Raw genomic sequence first — 18,715 nt, forward strand, 5'->3', positions numbered from 1 at the left:
GTCTTGTGACTCGTTTGTTTGACTGTTCGACTGTTCGACTGTTCGTCTGTTTGGCTGTTCGTTTGTTTGGCCATTGGGTGTCAAGTGCAGAAGGTTTGCTTTTGTCTACTGTGGCGGCTGTTACCTGTTACCTGTAATTAATCAAGCTGTCGGGTCTATTTTGGTAATTGCTGGGCACATTGTAATTATGTCACGCATATCTCTCTTTCTCTATACTCCCTTCTCCCTCTCTCTCTTTCTCTCACTATCTCTCTTGTTCTCTCTTAACCATGACACATACTCGCATGAGCATGCATAATGACCAGTTACAATGCCTTTTTACTATCATACATCTGGGTTATTGCAGCCGCCCCACGACCCTTATGCATTCACTGGCACAAAAAAAATGTATGCCAGATATGTAGTTACCCTTTGAATAGATAAACAAAACTATATATCTATATAGTTTGTGCAGAAACTAGTTTCTTCTGGCTGACATTCTAACATAAGTTGAAAGTGAGCTTTTATAAGATTCATTATCAAGACTTTATCTATAATAGTAAGCTTCTAATGAGCTTTCAATTTATCTGGCGAACAATGCAAGTCAGATACTATACCAGAAAGTATATAACGCGACTATATCGACTGCTATAACCAGTCACGCATACCCTGTATGTACCGTGTGCTCTTATTAAATGCTCTTACGGGACAAGATTCTGGCTGAACTCTTTGATGTATATACTCCATTTTGAGCCGTTTTACGGGGTATATTTAAAACAACAAACAAATAGCCCAAAGCAGAAGCCAGGCAAGTTTTTGGGTGGACCTGCAAAAAAGTTTGCTGGTGCTTGAGGCTTCAAAGGGGCGATGTCCCCCATTGTCGGTCGTCTGGGTTTGATTTACATTATCATATGGTCCATTACCTGGCAGCAGCGGCCTGTGGCTTTGTACTTTTCCACGCCCGGACGATTAAACGGTTAAGGCTATCATAATTGCTAAAAACGCTTGCGGCTATCGAAAACGAGAGACGGACTGGTTGAATATTTGTATATAGTTTTATATGTATATATAACTAAAAGAAATTACCCGGCGTCGCACCGAAATTGTTTGTGTAATTCGCGCCAACTTTGGGCAACAACAACGCGTCCATGTAGCAGCACCAGGTAAACGTGGGTTAAGGAACTCATTAATGCTGCTCTCGTTGCCCATATTCATTTACCTTTATCTCGACTTAATTACACAAAAGAAACAACTTTTGCTTTAAGTTATTATAAATATAAAATACATCGTTTCTAATTAAGTTTTGGTAACTATATATATTATGTCTTTATGGGAATTTTATACCTAAGCGCCGTCGTTAAGAGTTGAGCCGGCAATCTCTCGCTTGCTAGTTCCACCTTAATTCTTAATTTCAGCTGCTTTTATATAAATTAATAGCAAAAAACTGAGTACACATGTGTAAAAATTGACATTTTCTACTAGATTTGAACCGGCGAAATCTCTTCTGCCAGTTCGACGCTCCGACACTTAATTGCTAATACTTATTTTAGTCACTTTTCATTTATTATAAATTGAAATTATTAAAAATTGAACATATCTCACATTTAAAATATTCTGCTAGATTTGAACCAGCGATCTCCCGCATGCTAGTTCGATGTTCAGCCAGCTAATTGTTAATTGTCAGCAAGTTTTTGATTTGCTAATAACAACAAATTAAATAAATTTAATTCAAATTTAAAATTGTCTGCTAGATTTGAGCCGGCGGTTTCTCGTTTGCTAGATACCTAATTGCTTATTCTTGTAGCCAGTCGCTTTTTTATTTGTTGATAATAATATTAAATTGCGTAAAGAATTGTAAAATATTAAGTTTGCTGCCAGATTTGAACTGGCGGCTTCTCACTTGCTAGTTCGACGCTCAGTCAGCAAAGCTCGCAGCGCCTGTTAATCGAAAGGCAATTTTCCATCTTCTGTCAGTTATCTAGCCCTTAACGTTTAGGCTGTGCATCGATCATCAAACTGTCAAGATATTCGTTCAGGTCGAGCTCGTATATTGCTGATGTTTGACATATTTCGGCAGCCTCATTAGCAGCATGAGCAGCATAACCAGTTGGAGAGGCACAGATTGTTGGCCGCATCATTATAAATGTCGTTAGAGGCCAAAAATCGATGTTATTTCTGGCCGCAGAGACCACAATTAAGCCGCATTTTCGCACAGATTTGCTACATCTATTTTTGCCCATTTGGCTTGAATTTTCAGTTCAGTTTTAAATTTACTTTCATCTTGAAGTTTTGCATGGCCAAAAATGCTGCTGCTTAAAGTCCCGTCGTCGCTTACAGTTCTTACACATTGCCCCCTTTGAACCTGCCCCAACATTTGCTAACAACTCGGCCGCAAAGAAAAAGAGAGACAGACAGAAATTTAAAGAGCGCCACAAGTTGCGGCTTAAGAGAGCGCTGGCATAAAATGTTGCATGCAACATTCCACATTCTATGCTGGCATTCGAGTTACAACACAAGTATTGCTAACTCTGACATCGAGTTTACAGAGTTCGCCTGTTATTTGGCCGTATCTTCAGGTTCTTTGGTTGGAATAAAGGCTTAGACTCAAAACAATATTTTTTATTAAGTCTAAGGCTTAGTTTTTCAAGAGTTGTCATCATTTCGTTGACGTTTTTGTTAGCTAGCATTTTTTCCTTATATTAATTTTATTTTAGCTATATTATTTCTGGCTGAAAAGGAATATTTCTTAATTATCTTTAATATAAACCATTATATTATTTTTGTATTATTTTTACTCTTCTTATGATTTATCAGCTTTAAACATATTGTAAGGTTAGAAAAAAAAGGTTAAAAAGTCTAACAATTAATAAGAGAATTCGTTTTTTGTTTTGTATGACAATTCTCAACAGGTTAAGCCACCGAAAGGGCATAAACAAGGAATGCAGTTGGAAGGTTTCTGAAATAGCTATATAAGCTTGTAATTTGTATGCCATTGTAGAAATATTCTCTTCTCCCATATATATTGTCGTGTGCTTTGCTACACTCACAAATATCTGCAAGGGTATTAGGACTCTGGTAAAATAAAGATATTTTTATTTTCTCTTTCTAACTAACTATTCACAGCTTATTATTAAAAAACTGGCATGCTTTCTATTAGTGTGAAATATTAAATAGAGAAACTTTTGCCAATTGAGGTAGCGGCAAGTTTTAAATATAATTCCCTTTAAACTGTTTCACTAGAAGTTTGAAATGCTTGCTTTTCAAGCCCATGCTGAGGCTTTTCGCTAATAATCTTTGTCATTTAATATGTAAGGCATCAAAGCAAATAGTTCTGAATTTATCAAATATATGAACATATATATTCTCGATTAGTGGCAATAGCCTAGGTATATCCTATTGAATTGTTTCTTCTCTCTTTCTTCTGAAACTCTGCACAGAGTTCAGGGGCCCAATCGGAACACTATATCCTACAAAGTCCATAGACATTTACGAGTGCGAGACTAATCCTATCAACATCGGATTGCTATATCGTGGCTCTAGGATACGATTGAACCAAAAGAACTGTGTTATTTTTCGAAATATATTTTTTTTTGGCATTCTCCGCTGCTAAAGTGGAATAAGAAGTATTTCTGCTCGAACAAGATGAAAAGTGTTGCGATAGATAAAATGTTTATTCTTTTCAATAATGCATTTCGACTGGCAAGTGTTTTGCAGCCTCAGAATTTGGGCCGCAAAACGAGACCTGGCTTTGAAGAAGTGCCTTTTCAGCTTTTTAATGATATCCATAAAGCAGCCTGGAATGGTGCAAAGCTCTTGAGCAATGAAAATAAATGTTGAATAATAGAAATATCAACAAATTTCCCTTTAAAATTCCAACCAAAAAACAGTTTCAAGACGGGTTTGATATCGAATCCCAAAGGCATTGCCCACTGCCAGCAGCCAGTTCTATGTGCATTCCCTTAACACCGCCTCCCTCCTCACCATACAGCAATTGCTCCGCCCACCGAAAACATCATGCATCAGCACACAAATAATAATGTAGCGCCTGCGGGCCATGTTCTGTATTCCATTAATCACACGTTTTGCGTATAAAACAAAACAAAACGGCGAACAGAAGAGGACGGCAAATAAAAAACAGCAGCAGCAGCAGCAGCAAAGGCAACAGCAACAGAAAACTACATAAATTTGTGCTGTTGCCCGTTTTGGAAATATGAACAATAAATGGCAACTGGCGAAAATAAAAGCCGCATTAAAAGTATCAAATCAAATGAGCTTAACTCATTCAAATGGTGCACAAAAACACGGCAATAACTGCGTTTGACGATAATACCAAAATAAAAACAACAAACGCTTTGCTCTAGTCGTCGGCATTGACCGACTGGGAGATACCCTCAGCCCGAGTTAATTTTAAAAACCATCTAGGTTTCCTTCAAGCTCATATACACAGACACAACACACACATACACACAGCACGCATACAAATACAGCTTACACACACACACACATGCTGTGCTTCTTCTTGCCTCAGCCCCACTCTATGTGAAATGTATTCTTATATAACTTGGTTGTTTGTAGTCCGATTTCTATGAAATTTTCAAGGCTTAAATATGGCATTCTAATATCTTCAAATGCCAAAGCCCACAACCTCACCTCTAAAAACAAATGTTTTTTAATGTACAATGAAACTGGGTTCAGCTATCAAAAAAGTAAAGTATTTATGATCTGTGTAGACCTTACGACAACATCTAGACATCTCCAGCTATTATAATCTTCAAGATATGCCCCGATATCGATTACGGCATTTATCTACGCAGGCTTTAACAACATTCATAAAAGAATTCAATTTGAATTTTTTCCCGTTTTCCTTTCAGCTAAAATAGTATCTATCAATTTAATCTCTGGTCACAATTGCCATTAACCAAATCTGGTTTGATAAACTCAGTGGTTGGGGCTGTTTTTTTCAGCTCGAACCAAAACGGTTTTGAATAAAAATATGTATAGAAGATATATACCAGCGGTTATTTCATGGCCTTGCCCGTGTTGTTGCCCAACGTGTAACCATATTTTTGTAAGAATTTCTGCAAAGGAGTTTACATAAGAAAATCCTGCCCATTCAACATATGACCACCATTTTGTTTTGTGATGCGTGGAATTTCCGAAACGTGTGAAACACGTCACAAGTGAATTTTCTTAAAGATCTCTGCAACTGAGTTTACACTGGAAATTTTACCCAACGAAGAGACTCGCATTTGCCACATCTCAAATGAATTTACCATTTCCACCAAGCGGAATGGATTGTTGTGAAAAGTGTGAAACTACGTTCAAATAAATTTTACCCAAGATCTTTGAAAATGTATTTAAGGCGGATCGGATGGTAGACATACAGTTTCCTGCAACCGCGCATTTTCCACACTTGCGGGTGGGGGTCAGTCTGTCAATAATTTAGACAGTCAGTCAGTCTGTCAGTCTGTCAATCACTTAGACAGTCAGTCAGTCTGCTAATCACTTAGACAATCAGAATAATTAGTTTTATATATTTGAAGAAAGAATATTTTTTTTTTATAAATTTGAGTTGTTTTACAAAAAGTTTTGGGCAGATATTGGCAGATTTTGTCTTAAAATTTGACTGCTCCACCAATAGAAAAACACGTAAAAACCATACACACACTTACACACACACTCACACACACCCTCACGTGCACTCATATTATATGAGAGTATGTACAATCTCATACTCTATCTAGCTTTTGAGGCTTAGCATGGTTCGGCGCGCGGGCGTCTAAGTTTTGCTCGTCAATTTTCGGAACTTTTTTTTTTTTTTTTTTATATATTTATTTATATTAGTTTTTCTTGTTTTTTTGGTTATTTTTGGTAGCCAACCATGTTGGCCGCACAAGTAGTTAAACTCTTTTGGCAGTACCATGTTTTTGGTAGCTAAAAATCGAAAACTTTCTGCCACGCCTACACGACGCTAGCAAACTTTTTGCTGGGCAGCCAAAAAGCGAAACCCAAGTCCAGCAGCCCACCTCCTACAGTCTCGGCATCAAAAAAAAATATTTTTTTTTTTTTGGTAAAATTGAACCCTTTCTGTGCAAGTGTTTTTGTTCGCCTTCATCGAAATACTATGAAAATGCAATAAAAAATGATGTTCAACATTTTAAGACGATGTCAGTTGTTTGTCCTTGTCGCAAAATGTACGAACCAATGGGCCACATGTTCTCATTCAGTACTTTCTTTCAAAAACAGCATGCTCTCTATCTAACTGATAGAAATATCAAGACTTGCTGTATGTTGTCTGGGAGTGTGTGTGTGTGTGTGTATGAGAGTGTGTGGGTGTGTGTTGACTCAGGCATTTCCTAATGGCCAATTGTGTTCAGTACGTGCTACAGCTAACTCAATACGTTAATTTGTCCTTGTTTGGCGACAAAATAGTCGCCATTTGTAGACGTTGCAGCATCTTGTTCTCTTGTTTTCACTTTACAGTTCTTCTTGTCCATTTGCCCACATTTCACATTTTACAGTTTCACATTTCACAGTTTCACATTTCTCTATTTTCAGTTTTTCTCCTGCCATTATTTGCCGCTTGATTTGCTTTAAATGTCGCCCGAGATTTGTGCAGACAAGTAAGTAGAGCTTAAATGAAATTAATTTGAAATAACTTGTACATTTATCAATATACCTTCTGGTTGTTAACTGTCAATATAAATTTATAAAACCAGCAAAAATTTATTTGACATACCACAATTATATCGAAATATCCAAAGGCGACGAATTAAATAACTATAAATATAAATACTTATATACAAATATTATTTTGTTCATATATTATTAATAAATTCATCGATTGAACGTAATTGCAATTATTTGCATGCGTGCCCAACCGGACAGGTCTACCTGTTAGTATTTTCCATATGAATAGATAAGAAAATAAGAATATATACAGAGATGGTTATATTGATGCATATAGGCCTTTCGATAGATTTCCCGATATACGTACCTATCGATAGAGCTTTCGAATGTATCTTTTATATATGTGTCGATAATTGATTGCGAATGATCAATAATGTTTTCCGTAATTCAATCGATATGTTTAAATCAATACATGTATCGATGTAGCCAACTGCAACTGAGTAAATTCAATTTAACGATACACAATTTAAAAATCGATTTTGCGCGCAAATCGATTAAGCTATCGATAATTTATCGAGACAACAGCTAATTAAATAGCCGCAATTGTTTTTCCTGTTGCTGTCGACCATTTGAATGGCCACATCAACAATTGACAACACTTTCGGCACGCCCACTAACACGCCCACATAAGAGGCGCTTATGTTGCACATCATTTGCTTCTTTGTGCTGCCCCGTCCAACCACCCTGCCCATCCAGCCCTCGTCCTTACCGCTTCGCCTAGTTTTTTGTGTGTGTGTTTTTTTTGTTGTTGTTGTATCTCTTCGCTTGTTTTTGTTTTGCGCAATTTGTTGAGCCATTTACTACAAATGTTGCTTGCAACACGCCCCCCCCCCCCTCTTCACCCCTTCCCTTATCCCTTTGCCTGTCTGACCCCGCACCAGAAAAGTTGCCATTCGACGCCGGACAACGGAATCCTTTTTGTGTGCGCAACACACGGACCAACAGGGCGAGGACGGGGCTAGAAATGGAAATGGGCAGCGAATGACAAACGAAATGAAATGAAACGCAAGGCGAGCTGGAAGGGTGGAGGGGATGGAGGAGAGGGGCGGCTGGTGCTGGTGCTGGTCAGCTGAACGGGGCATCACATCAAGTGACATTTGTTGCTGCTGCTGCTACTGTTACTGCTGCTGCAGTTGCAGTAACTTTGTTATCGTTGCTGCAGTTTCAGTTTTGGGCCGCGGAACAAAGCTTATTAGTGTTAATTTTAATGAGTTTTCACTGCCTGGCCTTGTTTTTTTTTTTCGTTTTTGCCATGCTCTCCTGTTTTACGTCGTTTTTTTTTTTTTTTAATTATTCATACCCTGTAGCAATATAATGTCGCTAACAGGGTGTAATAAAGTTGTGTCGTTGTATGGCGCTGACAGTGGGAGACTGAATTCCATGATAATATTATATAGATGTCATCGTTTTTTTAACTCAGTCAATGCCATATCTCATCCATTTGCTGGATATGACCATTTCATATCAGTATCCCGCTCTCTCACTCTCTTACACTCTCCCTCTCTCTCTCTCTCTCTCTCTCCTTCTTTCTTTCTCTCTCTCTCATTGGCTCTCACTTTCTCTATCTCTGTTACTTTCTTTTTATCTCTCTCAATTTCTTACCCTCTTCTTTCTTTCATTTGATCTCTCTCTCTCTCTATTCATCGGTCCCTCTATTTCTTTTCTCTCGTTACATTTCTCGTATGTTCTTACTTTTTCTCTCTTCTACTTGCTTCCCACATTCTTCTTCCTCCATCCTTCTCACATTCCTACTCTCTCTCTCTCTTTCTCTCTCTCTCTTTTTCTCTCTCTATTTCTAGTTCTTGATTCATCCATTCTTAGTTTACATTTTTAGCCTATTACTTTCTCTCTATTAGTGTCTGCCTTCCTTTCCTTTTTTCAGACTCACTTTTTCACTGACTTACTCTCGTTATTTTTCTCTTTCAATCCCACCCTTCTCAGCTATTCTGTCATTCCACTGTCTTTCTCTCGCTGATTTGCTTTCACAACAACGCCCTTCTTTGCAATTCTCATGATTTGAAGTATGGCTTAGTTATATATATCTTATTTTCCTCACCTTTTATTATATCTCGCTTTCGCCTTGTTAACAGGGTAACTGTTAGTCTTGCATGCTCCTTCAGATCACCTTTTTCTGGGCTTGTTTTTTTTCTCTTTTTTTTTTTGTATTTTTTTTCATTCATTTTTATTCTCAACTTTTTTTCGGGAAGCTTACGTCGTGTTTATGCCCCAAATAATGCTTCTTAAGTTGCTGTTGTTTTTGCTGCTGCTGCTAATATTGTTGGCTTGGATTTTAAGGTGCTTGTCGTAAACTTTTGGGCCAAAGTTCGCCTGAGCCATGCACACACACGCACACACATACGCACTCACTGGTAGACCAGACAGGTGTTTATGCTGGTGTGTAGAGACTTTAACGTCGTCTTGTCATGTGGAAAACTAATTGATTTACGTTGTTGCCGTTACGCCAATGCCGTTGCATACTTTCTAATCAACACGAGGATTTTGGCGCACACACAGCTGACACACACACACACAAACACACACGCGCGCACAACAAGAGCTCAGGGTGCGTGTGTAGGCCGCGCATTTACTTATTTATTGGACCATCACATGGACACAGCGTGAGCGACAGACAACAGAGCACAGATAGGCAGCTGGGCAGGTGTACAAGGGTGGTGGGAGCAGGTGAATGCTATGCTGCATAGTATTGAAGGCGAGGCGAGGTGTCAAAGCGTCGCAGCTGGCAGCATGTGTGAGCCACTTAACAACAACCGCACCAGCACCAAAATGAAACAACAATTTAAGCGTATACCTCACACATCCTCATGCACACATATAAACACATGCACACACACATACGTTTTGATGTAATAAAAGTGAAAGTCAAGATTGATTCATTGAAAATTCGATGCCCTACAGAAACGAGCATATCGATACATTTGGCCAATTTTGCAAAGACAATTGCCTCAGAATCTTAATTAATCGTAATGCGAGAGATGAGAGCTCTAGATCTATTAATATATAGAGATAGTTGAATCGATAACAGAATATTCGATAAGTCTTCAAAAATGTTATGCTTTATGGAAATGAGCATATCAATATATATTGCAACCTTGGCTTACATACATGCAAGAGATGCCAGTTATATTTATTTACAAAATTTTGTTATCGATAATTGAATTATCGATGACTATTACTGATATATCTGGTCATGCTATAAACGATGACTAACGAACTAAATGCCCTCAAGGGGATTCTTTTGTTTAAATTAATAACATTTTTATTAAATAGTTCATGAATATTGAATTATGTACAAAAAGTGATATAATGTTTATTTTCATGTATATATCACAAGCAGCTTCTATGCTTGCAAAAAAGTTTCACTTTTCGCCAACTCTCCACTATTGCGGGTGGAATTCAAAATCCAAAATCACGTATTCATTAAATTTTGTAGCAATTCTGCGGAAATTAATAGAATTGATTGTGACCTGTCCAAGCTCTTGACAAAACTAATATGCCCACTAACCGAGTGCTGGTAGTCATAATAAACGTAACCATACATTTTAAGGCCAGGTAACTTTTGTTATTCTTGTTGTTGTTGTTGTTGCTGTCTTTCACATTGTTTTGCATTTTATAATCGTGATATTTTATGCCTTAGCGCGCATTTCCAAAAACCCACATTCAGCCACGCGTGGCACCTGTGCGGCAACGGCAACGGCAACATTTTCTATATGGCCTTCAATATATTGAATGCGAAATTTATCCGTGCACTGCAGTATGATGATGAACTGGATTTCGGGGCCTTAGTGTCAAATAATAAGCATGAAAAGCATTCAAATAAGTTTATAGTTGCACGTGTGTTCAGTTCAGCTCAATGAACTAGTTCGTGTGCGTTGAGATTCTAAATATTAGATAAAATTAAGCGACATTTGAACTAGCAGCTTGCATATAAAAGCATCAGATATTAGTGTTGTGTAACCCACCAAGAGTATTTCAAATATTGCTAAGCACTGAAGCAAAGTGTGTTGAAAGGTTGTCTAGAGTTTTATGAGATTTTTCAACAGAGCTATTCGGTGCAGAATCACATCTGCAAATACTGTTAACACATACATTTTAACAGGTTTTCCAGCACTGCATATTACTCATTTGAATTTATTACCCAACAAGGCAAGCGGCCAAACATTTATAATGTGCATAAAAAGACACTGCGCATTAAAGAATTAAAAAACCAGAATGCAATAAATTAAAATTTAATAAATTTGATATAATATTCGAGAATTCTGTTCTGCAACAGTGTTGAAAAATAGCTTAAAGAATATGCAAACTTTTATTGATAAACAGGATGTGGGCGGCGATTATTAATGATTTCCCGCAAAAAAAGCGAGCTATCGATAATTTGTTTTCGATAAAGTTTTAGCTATTTGTGAACTATTTCTAGGTCTGCGTCATCGCATGTAGACATGTAGAAAGACGACTCGGCTGTTGTATTGCTCGAGAATATATATATATGAACAGCTCCTGCTAAACCTTACATATTTCTTGACAAAAATTTTAATTTGTAGCTTTACTTGAACAGCTTCTTTGGACAAACACTTAATTATATGTTTACGTGCAATTTTATTTCAACAATTATCTACGAAAACAGTCTCAATAACAAGGCGCGTTCTTTGAACTAGTTCAGCACACAAATGTGGTAACATATCGCCTACATGCCCGGCCATAATTATCTTAAGTCAAAAGCGAGTCATAAAAATGAATGTTATTTAGGGATGTGTGCATATTTATTATGTATCTAACAATAATGGCAGGCGTGCAGCTAGACAAGGCAAGAGAGAGCTAGAGAAAGAGCGAGAGCGAGAGAGAGAGGGAGTGTGTGACAAGGGGGCGAGAAAGTGAGACTCTGATGTTGCCGTTTGCAGCTGATGCTACGACGAACGTTGTCATCATTTTTATGCCGCTTTAAATGACAGTCGAGGACGATGGAGACGGTGATGCTTGATGAGAACGTTAACGTCGCCATGTTGGCTGTCCTACTCCACATATGCCTGGCACACACACACACACACACACCCACACACGCACACAGCTGTGCGTAGGATTTTAAATTCCAGCATTAAACAAGTAAAAGCTTTCTAGTGCAAAGTGTTCGACTTGTAGATACTCTGAACCCAGCGCCTAGCTGGCTTCCTTCGGTATTCATAGTCCGATCTGTATAATTGTGTGCATATAATAAAAGGGAAGTGCTCTAACTGGAATAATAAATTTGTTTTTATTCTTTGTATATCATGGAAAAAACTGGAAAGATCTCGGAAGAGTGCAATATTTGGTTAGCTCTACATGCCTTCAGATCGAACTATATCGATTAAATTGAATATCGAAAAATGAAAAGCGAGCTCAGCGCGCTGTTAGAAGCGAACAGAATGACAGAAAAGGCTAGATGTACTCGATTGTTCAGGCTGATCAAGAATATATATAGTCTGCCTGTCACTTGCATTCACGCTCGCCTATTATGCCCCTTTCTGCCAAAAATTTGAATGGGTTCAGGGTATAAATATGCACAAAAGAAGCGCAAAGAGCAACTTTTTCAATGTGTCAAGCACAATCATTGCTGTGCGTAGGTGTGTGCGTGTGCACATACGTGTGTCTATGTTGCACCTGAAGGCAGCGCAAAACTTTTACAATTCGAGGCCTTTGGCACACTTGAATAATCGTTAAGCATTTAGTCACGTTTTATTGCCATGCGACACACACACACACACACACACACACAGAGAAGATCAAATGCCACGCCTCCCATAGACAAACACTTTTTGACAGCCCAGGGCATAGTTGTAGCCTATCTATATGCATTTATTGCTCTCTATTCTTGTTGTTGAGCATCATCAAATTGTAAAGTGTGTGACAAGTTGTTGTCAAAATACAACGCGACGTATGCGTTATATGCGCTGCGCATATTACGTATACGCCGCGTGTTGCTTAAATATTCAACACACACACACACACACACACACACATGCTGCTGCTTTTTGTTGTTTTTGGTTATATTTTTAAGCAGGCTTCAAACGCTTTGAAAATTGTGTGCATGGGCGTGGCTGAGTGTAACATTTTGCCCGCTTTCCAGTCAAGTGGCATATTTTGCGTGTAATATTCATAAAACCCGCTACGTGTGTGTGTGTGTGTGTGTGTGTCTGCGTGTGTGTAAGTGGTTACGGTTAACAATCGGGTTGCTCTTGTTGTACGAAGAAGGGGCCTCTGTTTCGCTTTGGGGATTAGGAGCAAATGTTGCACGTCTCATATTATTTACATATTTGAGGCTCATCTGAGGCAGAAGCAACAAGTTGCCAAACATAACCGACAGCACACACACACGCACACCCCGCACACACACACCAGTCGGTAAAACGCTTTCAATACAAATGAGTTAAACGACAAACAACAACAAAAAGCTAACAACACATAAGCGACATTTTTATGCCATTTGCGGCCTTAAAGCTTACAAAACTTGTGCTCAGCTCTGTCTGCGTATACCCTGTTCGCAGCGTAAAAACTGGCATATACGTTGCGTGCAATGTACTTCTTGCTGTTCGTCATTTGTAGTCTTCCAAGTAATTGGATTGAGTTCTCTATAGATGGATAGATAAATGATAGACAAAAGTAGTTAATATGCTTCTATATATGGGAAAAAAGCCAGTTACAACTTTGTCCACCACAGTTTTCGACGTAGTCACAAGTTTTGGCAATTGAACTACTCAAGACCTTGTTTAAAGGTCCATACTGCACGAAAAGTTTAAGGATAATTTCGTTACAGCTTAGAAGTCACCAGACTAATAATCACTAGCAAAAAATCCGTGTAAGCCCCAAATGAGTCCTACATCTCCACATACGCCCACTTTCGTCTGCACGAATTTAATTTTCAGGCCATGCCTATCCTAACGACGAAAATCGAAGGAGCATAGAGCATTGTGCAGTCGCTTATAACCGACCTCCGACTGCCGACTCCCTTCTTGGTATTTTTGTAGCTGACTTTATGATTTAAGCCCAACAAATGCCAAAGAAAATGCCCGCATTTGCTTAGAGATTTGTTTGCAAACATATAATTATATGCTGAGTGTACTTAAGGCTAACCAAGTGACCATGGAGGACAGCTTTATGCATGCTTTATGATGAAAAAGGTGCAGAATGAGTTGAAAACCCGTTAAAGGTTGATATGTCTTTATTTAGTTATCTTGGGGTGGAAAGAAAATGTGCTCGCTCAAGAAGCGTCAAGAGTTGCTCAAGTGAGCTTTGATAACTTTTAGATTTAAATAGACTTACCTTCGTCTAATGTGTCACTCACTGGTAAATGATTTTATTATTTTAATACAAGAGTAATATTGCCAGATGAAGATGTCAAATTAATCTAAAGGTCAAATTATCTGTCATTTAATCTGTCAATCAGTTAAATAATCAAAAAATCGGTGTATCAATTGTTCGATATCAGTCACTTAATCATTCACTCGATCTTTCAGTCAATCAATGTTTCAATCAGTCATTCAATGAGTCCGTCAATCATTTAATCAACCAATTACTTAATCAGTCGGTCAATCAAATTGTCAGTCAGTCATTCAATCAGTCAGTTAATCAGTGAGTCAGTCAATCTGTGAGTCAATCAATTTGTCATTCAGTCAGTCAATCATTCAGTCAATCAATCTGTCATTCATTAAATAAGTAAGTCAATCCATCAGTCAATTAGTCAGTTAATCCGTCAGTCAATCAATCAATCTAATGTTTTAGCATTTCTTGTTTTTCCTGTTTTCCGCTCTTCATCAAAAATATTCGATTATTATGATTATAATTTATCTCCCGTCTAGCTGCTAAATAATAAACTTGGACTAATGTGCAGCTGTTGACAGTATTCTATAGCCGAGAGTACGTGCATACGTTAGTCAAGTGCGTTCATTTAGAAATATGATGAAATATGCATTTCGTATTCTCAAATGTTGTCGAAAAGTTGAAAGTAGATGTTGACTGGGTAGCAGCCACATATGTAATCACAATTCTGCACTGCAAAGTTATGAATTTGAGCGAGTCGAAAGGAAGAACTTTCTATTTGTCTTCTAATTAGCATATTAAAAGTGGAAGAGCCAAAAAAAAAAAAAAAAAAAAAAATGAGGTAAAAGAAAAGAAAACCAACGAAATGAAAATTTGTCGTGCGAAAGTTTTTCACAACAAGAGCGAGAGGTTGGGGCATGGTAGGGCTCTATCTCGCGCTCTCTCTCTTTCTTTCGTTCTCTATCTCTCTCTTGCTCTCTCTCTCTCTCTCTGTGGAGTATATATCATGATATTCGAGTAGCTTCATGTAATAGATTCTTAACAGCTAAGTAGATTCCGGTTTTTATTGCTTTTGTTTTTCTGTTTGTCGCGGCGTATGAAGAAAAACAATAGAAGCTGGGCAGAATTTGGTGGCTGTATTTGGCAAGGAGAGGTAGTAGGTAGTAGGGGGCGTGGCAGTATAAAAGATGAGGCCACCAAAAACAAGGAACTCAAGGAACCTGAAGATGATTTTCGTAGAAGTTTTTGATGGCAAAATGTCTGTGCAAGTCGGCGGTTGAAACGGCGATGGCTTTTCGAGTGTCGTTACAAAACTCCATGACAAAGTTGAGCGCTGTATGTGTGTGTGTATGCGTGTGAGTGTGTGTTTGTTTGTGTATGACAACAACAACAACAACAACAACAACAACAATAACAATGGCAACAAACAGAGCAATATGTAAGGAATTAAGCAGGCAGAAGCTCTGCTGCAAGCCTTCAAGCGCTTCCAACAAAATTTATGAAATGAAATGCTGAGCGCCTTGGCTTGGATTTGGCGATAAGGCGAGCGACAGCTACGCTGAACAGGACATGCGACAGGACACACACATACACACACACACACACACACGTGGAGGCATCCAACGGGAGCTGCGCGTTATCCATTTCCGCCTGCTGTGACGCCTTGTGGCGTCCACCCGTTCCAGCCTTGCCACATGCGCCATTTATTTGTTTACAGCTGTCCTTTTGGCTTTTGCAAAAAAAGGGTATAACAAATGTCGCTTGAATCCTTTAAGATCCTTATACATGCATATATTTATAAACAAGTCATTGCATGGCACTTACTCAGACTAATAAGACATTATATTTGTGCAATTATTCATGTTGCTCAACTGAAGTGAATTTCACGAACAGCTTTTAAGAATTTTACTATGACTTTTGCTTATAATTCTCAAACAGTTTAAGCATCGTCTGCTATGTAGCAATGAGAGAGGGGCGTGGGAAAAATATGTGTGATATATAGAAGCTATTGAAAATGCATGTGAAGAAGATCTTTAGCATTGATGAATAGTGAATATATAGCTCGGTTAATTTGCTTATCAGTTCTTATATAGAACAGCATAAGATTGGCTCAAAGTAAATTCAAACAGTTTAAGCAATGTCAGCTATGTATGAATGAAATGTACGTGAGAAGGGCTATTGGAAATGGGGGATCTTGGGCATAGAAAATACATAGCTTATATTTAAATCCAACTCGTCTAATTAATGAACATCTTCAAATTGGCCCAACGCATATACTCGGCTTTTGCTTATAATTCTCCAACAGTCTAAGCATCGTTGACTCCATGACAGAGAGAGACAGAGAGATAGATGTTCCTGAAAAACTCTGTTCACATTTGGACATAATGTAAAGCAATTGATTTATGGTATTTCCAACTAATATATTTGGCATGCACGCCTCCTTTGCTATGGATGCACTGGCTTCTGTTCTGATTGAACTCGGCTCAGCTTTGTTTATCTCTAAATTTTTGTGCAACTTTATATATTATTGCGTTGCTTTCGATCCAGAGCATGTCATAAGGCATGTTTTTCTCAAACTTTGCAGTGACAGCTGTCCGGCTGTGAGTACTCAGATAATGTCGAGAGTTCATCCAGCTACAGCGCCATCAACTGAATTAGATGCTGCTCAGAGCCAGCCTTGAGTTTGACTTCTGAACTGTGCGACATTTGACATTCAGAAAAACATGAAATATATTAAATACCGAGTGCATTAATCTGGACGTTTGTTTATTTTGATTTAAGATCAAAGCTTCGATCACGGCGCCTTCTTTGGCCACAGTCAGGCGCTGCTATAACGATTGCAAGTTCTTGATTGCAAATACCTCAAGAGCTAAGATTAATTTAACTCAAATAGTTTGCTTGGCTTTGAATCAGTTTTGTGGAATCATATTGTGAAATATGCTCACAGCAAATCATTCGCTAGCTGATTATTCTCTTTTGATTTGCTTTGCTATTCTTCAAAACTTCAATTGTGTTAGGGCATTCGGTGTTCGTTGTGTTGTTCATACTGAAATGTCTTTATTTGATTTCATTTCGTACTTTTTTAATTTTTCCATATCCCGCAGCCATATTGCCGCTTGCTCGCAAGTTGCCTCGTTGCGGCGCGTTTTTATGTTTTACCATTTTAACTTTTTGATATGCCAGCCCCTTGAGAGGAACCACGCCCCCCCCCCCTGCCCCACCCTCACCGCATCGCTAGCATTTTATGCTCCTTGCTCCCGCCATTGTTTCATTTTACTCCGTTGATTGCTGCACAAAATGCAAACAAATTGTGTGTTAAAAGTGAAATTTAAATCAAGTGAGGCGCAGGCAACGGCAGCAAGTACTTGAGCAATGGGGATCAATGTCCTATTCCAGGCAGCCGAACGCCCACATATACCCTGTAAGCTAAACAAATCCGAAGGAAAATTGGGGTAGTTTCACATAGCGTGCGATGGTGGGCGATTTTCTTAATGTTAACTTGACTTACAGGATATCTGATAGTAGGTCAGTCCCTACACATACCCCGGATTTCTACCAAATGTAATTGAATTATGATAAAAGAAATTGCTATGCATTTTATAATAATTCTTCAATTTACGACCAATTGATTGGCCTGCAAAAGCTCTCGCTGGATACCCTGTAATTTTATGAAAGGCAATTAGAAGTGTACCTGAGAATCTTGAAATACAATTCTTAGGAGTTTAAAGGAGATAATACATAAACGTTAGATCGATATACAAGCGAATTGCAAGTCGTTCACCCGCCTAAATATCCTGTACTTTTATAAATAAAGCGCATCAAGGATTCAAGCAAATTTTATGCAATGCGCAAAATACTGGTTACAGGGTATGTGCTTAGCTGTAGGCCATTTCTGTTTATAGGGTGTGAGCGAGTCGCGCATGCACTGCAAGATATATAATAAACCGATTACCGTAAGCTTATACCGATGCAGGGTATGTGTTAGTCGAGAAGCTGCTAACAACTTCCTTTCAAAGACTGTAAAAAAACATAAACCAATTATCGCAAGGTCGTATAGCTACATGGCTGACACATTGTCTGCTTCTAGGATATCTGCTAGTCGTTCATGCCGGGCAAATCAAATTTTAATTACTTTCTTGACGCTTTTCGTGCAATTCTGCGCTCAAGAAACGTGCAACAATTGAAGCGTCCCGCTGTCAATTTGCTATAAGTCACAATTAGTACAGCCAAGCGACACGCCCACAAACACGCACCCACACACTGACACACACACACACATGCAGACAGCTGAGGTGTGGCAAATGTTTTAATTTTATGCAGTTTGCACAAAACTTTTGCACACAAACGAGGGGCGAAGAAAAAAAAAAGCGAGCATTAAATTTAGTTTACACGCAAATTTCGGGCGGCTAGAAAAAGGTGCCACAAATACATTTGCCGCTAACGAGTGCCGTGAAGGGAGGGGGGGGGGGGGGGGGGGGCAGCTAGAGGGGGGTTAGCTTGTGTGAAAGGGGGTTCACCTCAACTGGCTGCGATTTGTGTGCCAACAAAACTAAAGAATTCTCTTTGGCGCGCCGCAAAAGTTCAACTTGGCGAGTAAATCGTTGGCGTCATAGCTGGTGGCGCCACCGACGTCACCCGCACACCCGCCCCGCCACTTGCCCCTGACCAACCGCCTGTGCTAAATGAGCCAATAAGAGGGGCAGCCGCGACTCTGGCTACAAATTTTCCTAGCTACAAC

General features: G+C 38.8%; 1 protein-coding gene across 1 annotated transcript in view; it reads left to right on the forward strand.

Annotated features, from left to right (window-relative positions):
- The first annotated feature begins 6,537 nt into the window (after positions 1-6,537).
- Positions 6,538-18,715, forward strand: part of kek5 (kekkon 5) — a 312,008-nt gene continuing 299,830 nt past the window's right edge. The window contains exon 1 of the mRNA XM_015169550.3: positions 6,538-6,602. The gene's annotated coding sequence lies outside the window, so the exon portion shown is untranslated. The remainder of the gene's footprint in view (positions 6,603-18,715) is intronic.

Source organism: Drosophila virilis, chromosome X (assembly GCF_030788295.1).
Source record: "Drosophila virilis strain 15010-1051.87 chromosome X, Dvir_AGI_RSII-ME, whole genome shotgun sequence".
NCBI lineage: Eukaryota > Metazoa > Arthropoda > Insecta > Diptera > Drosophilidae > Drosophila > Drosophila virilis.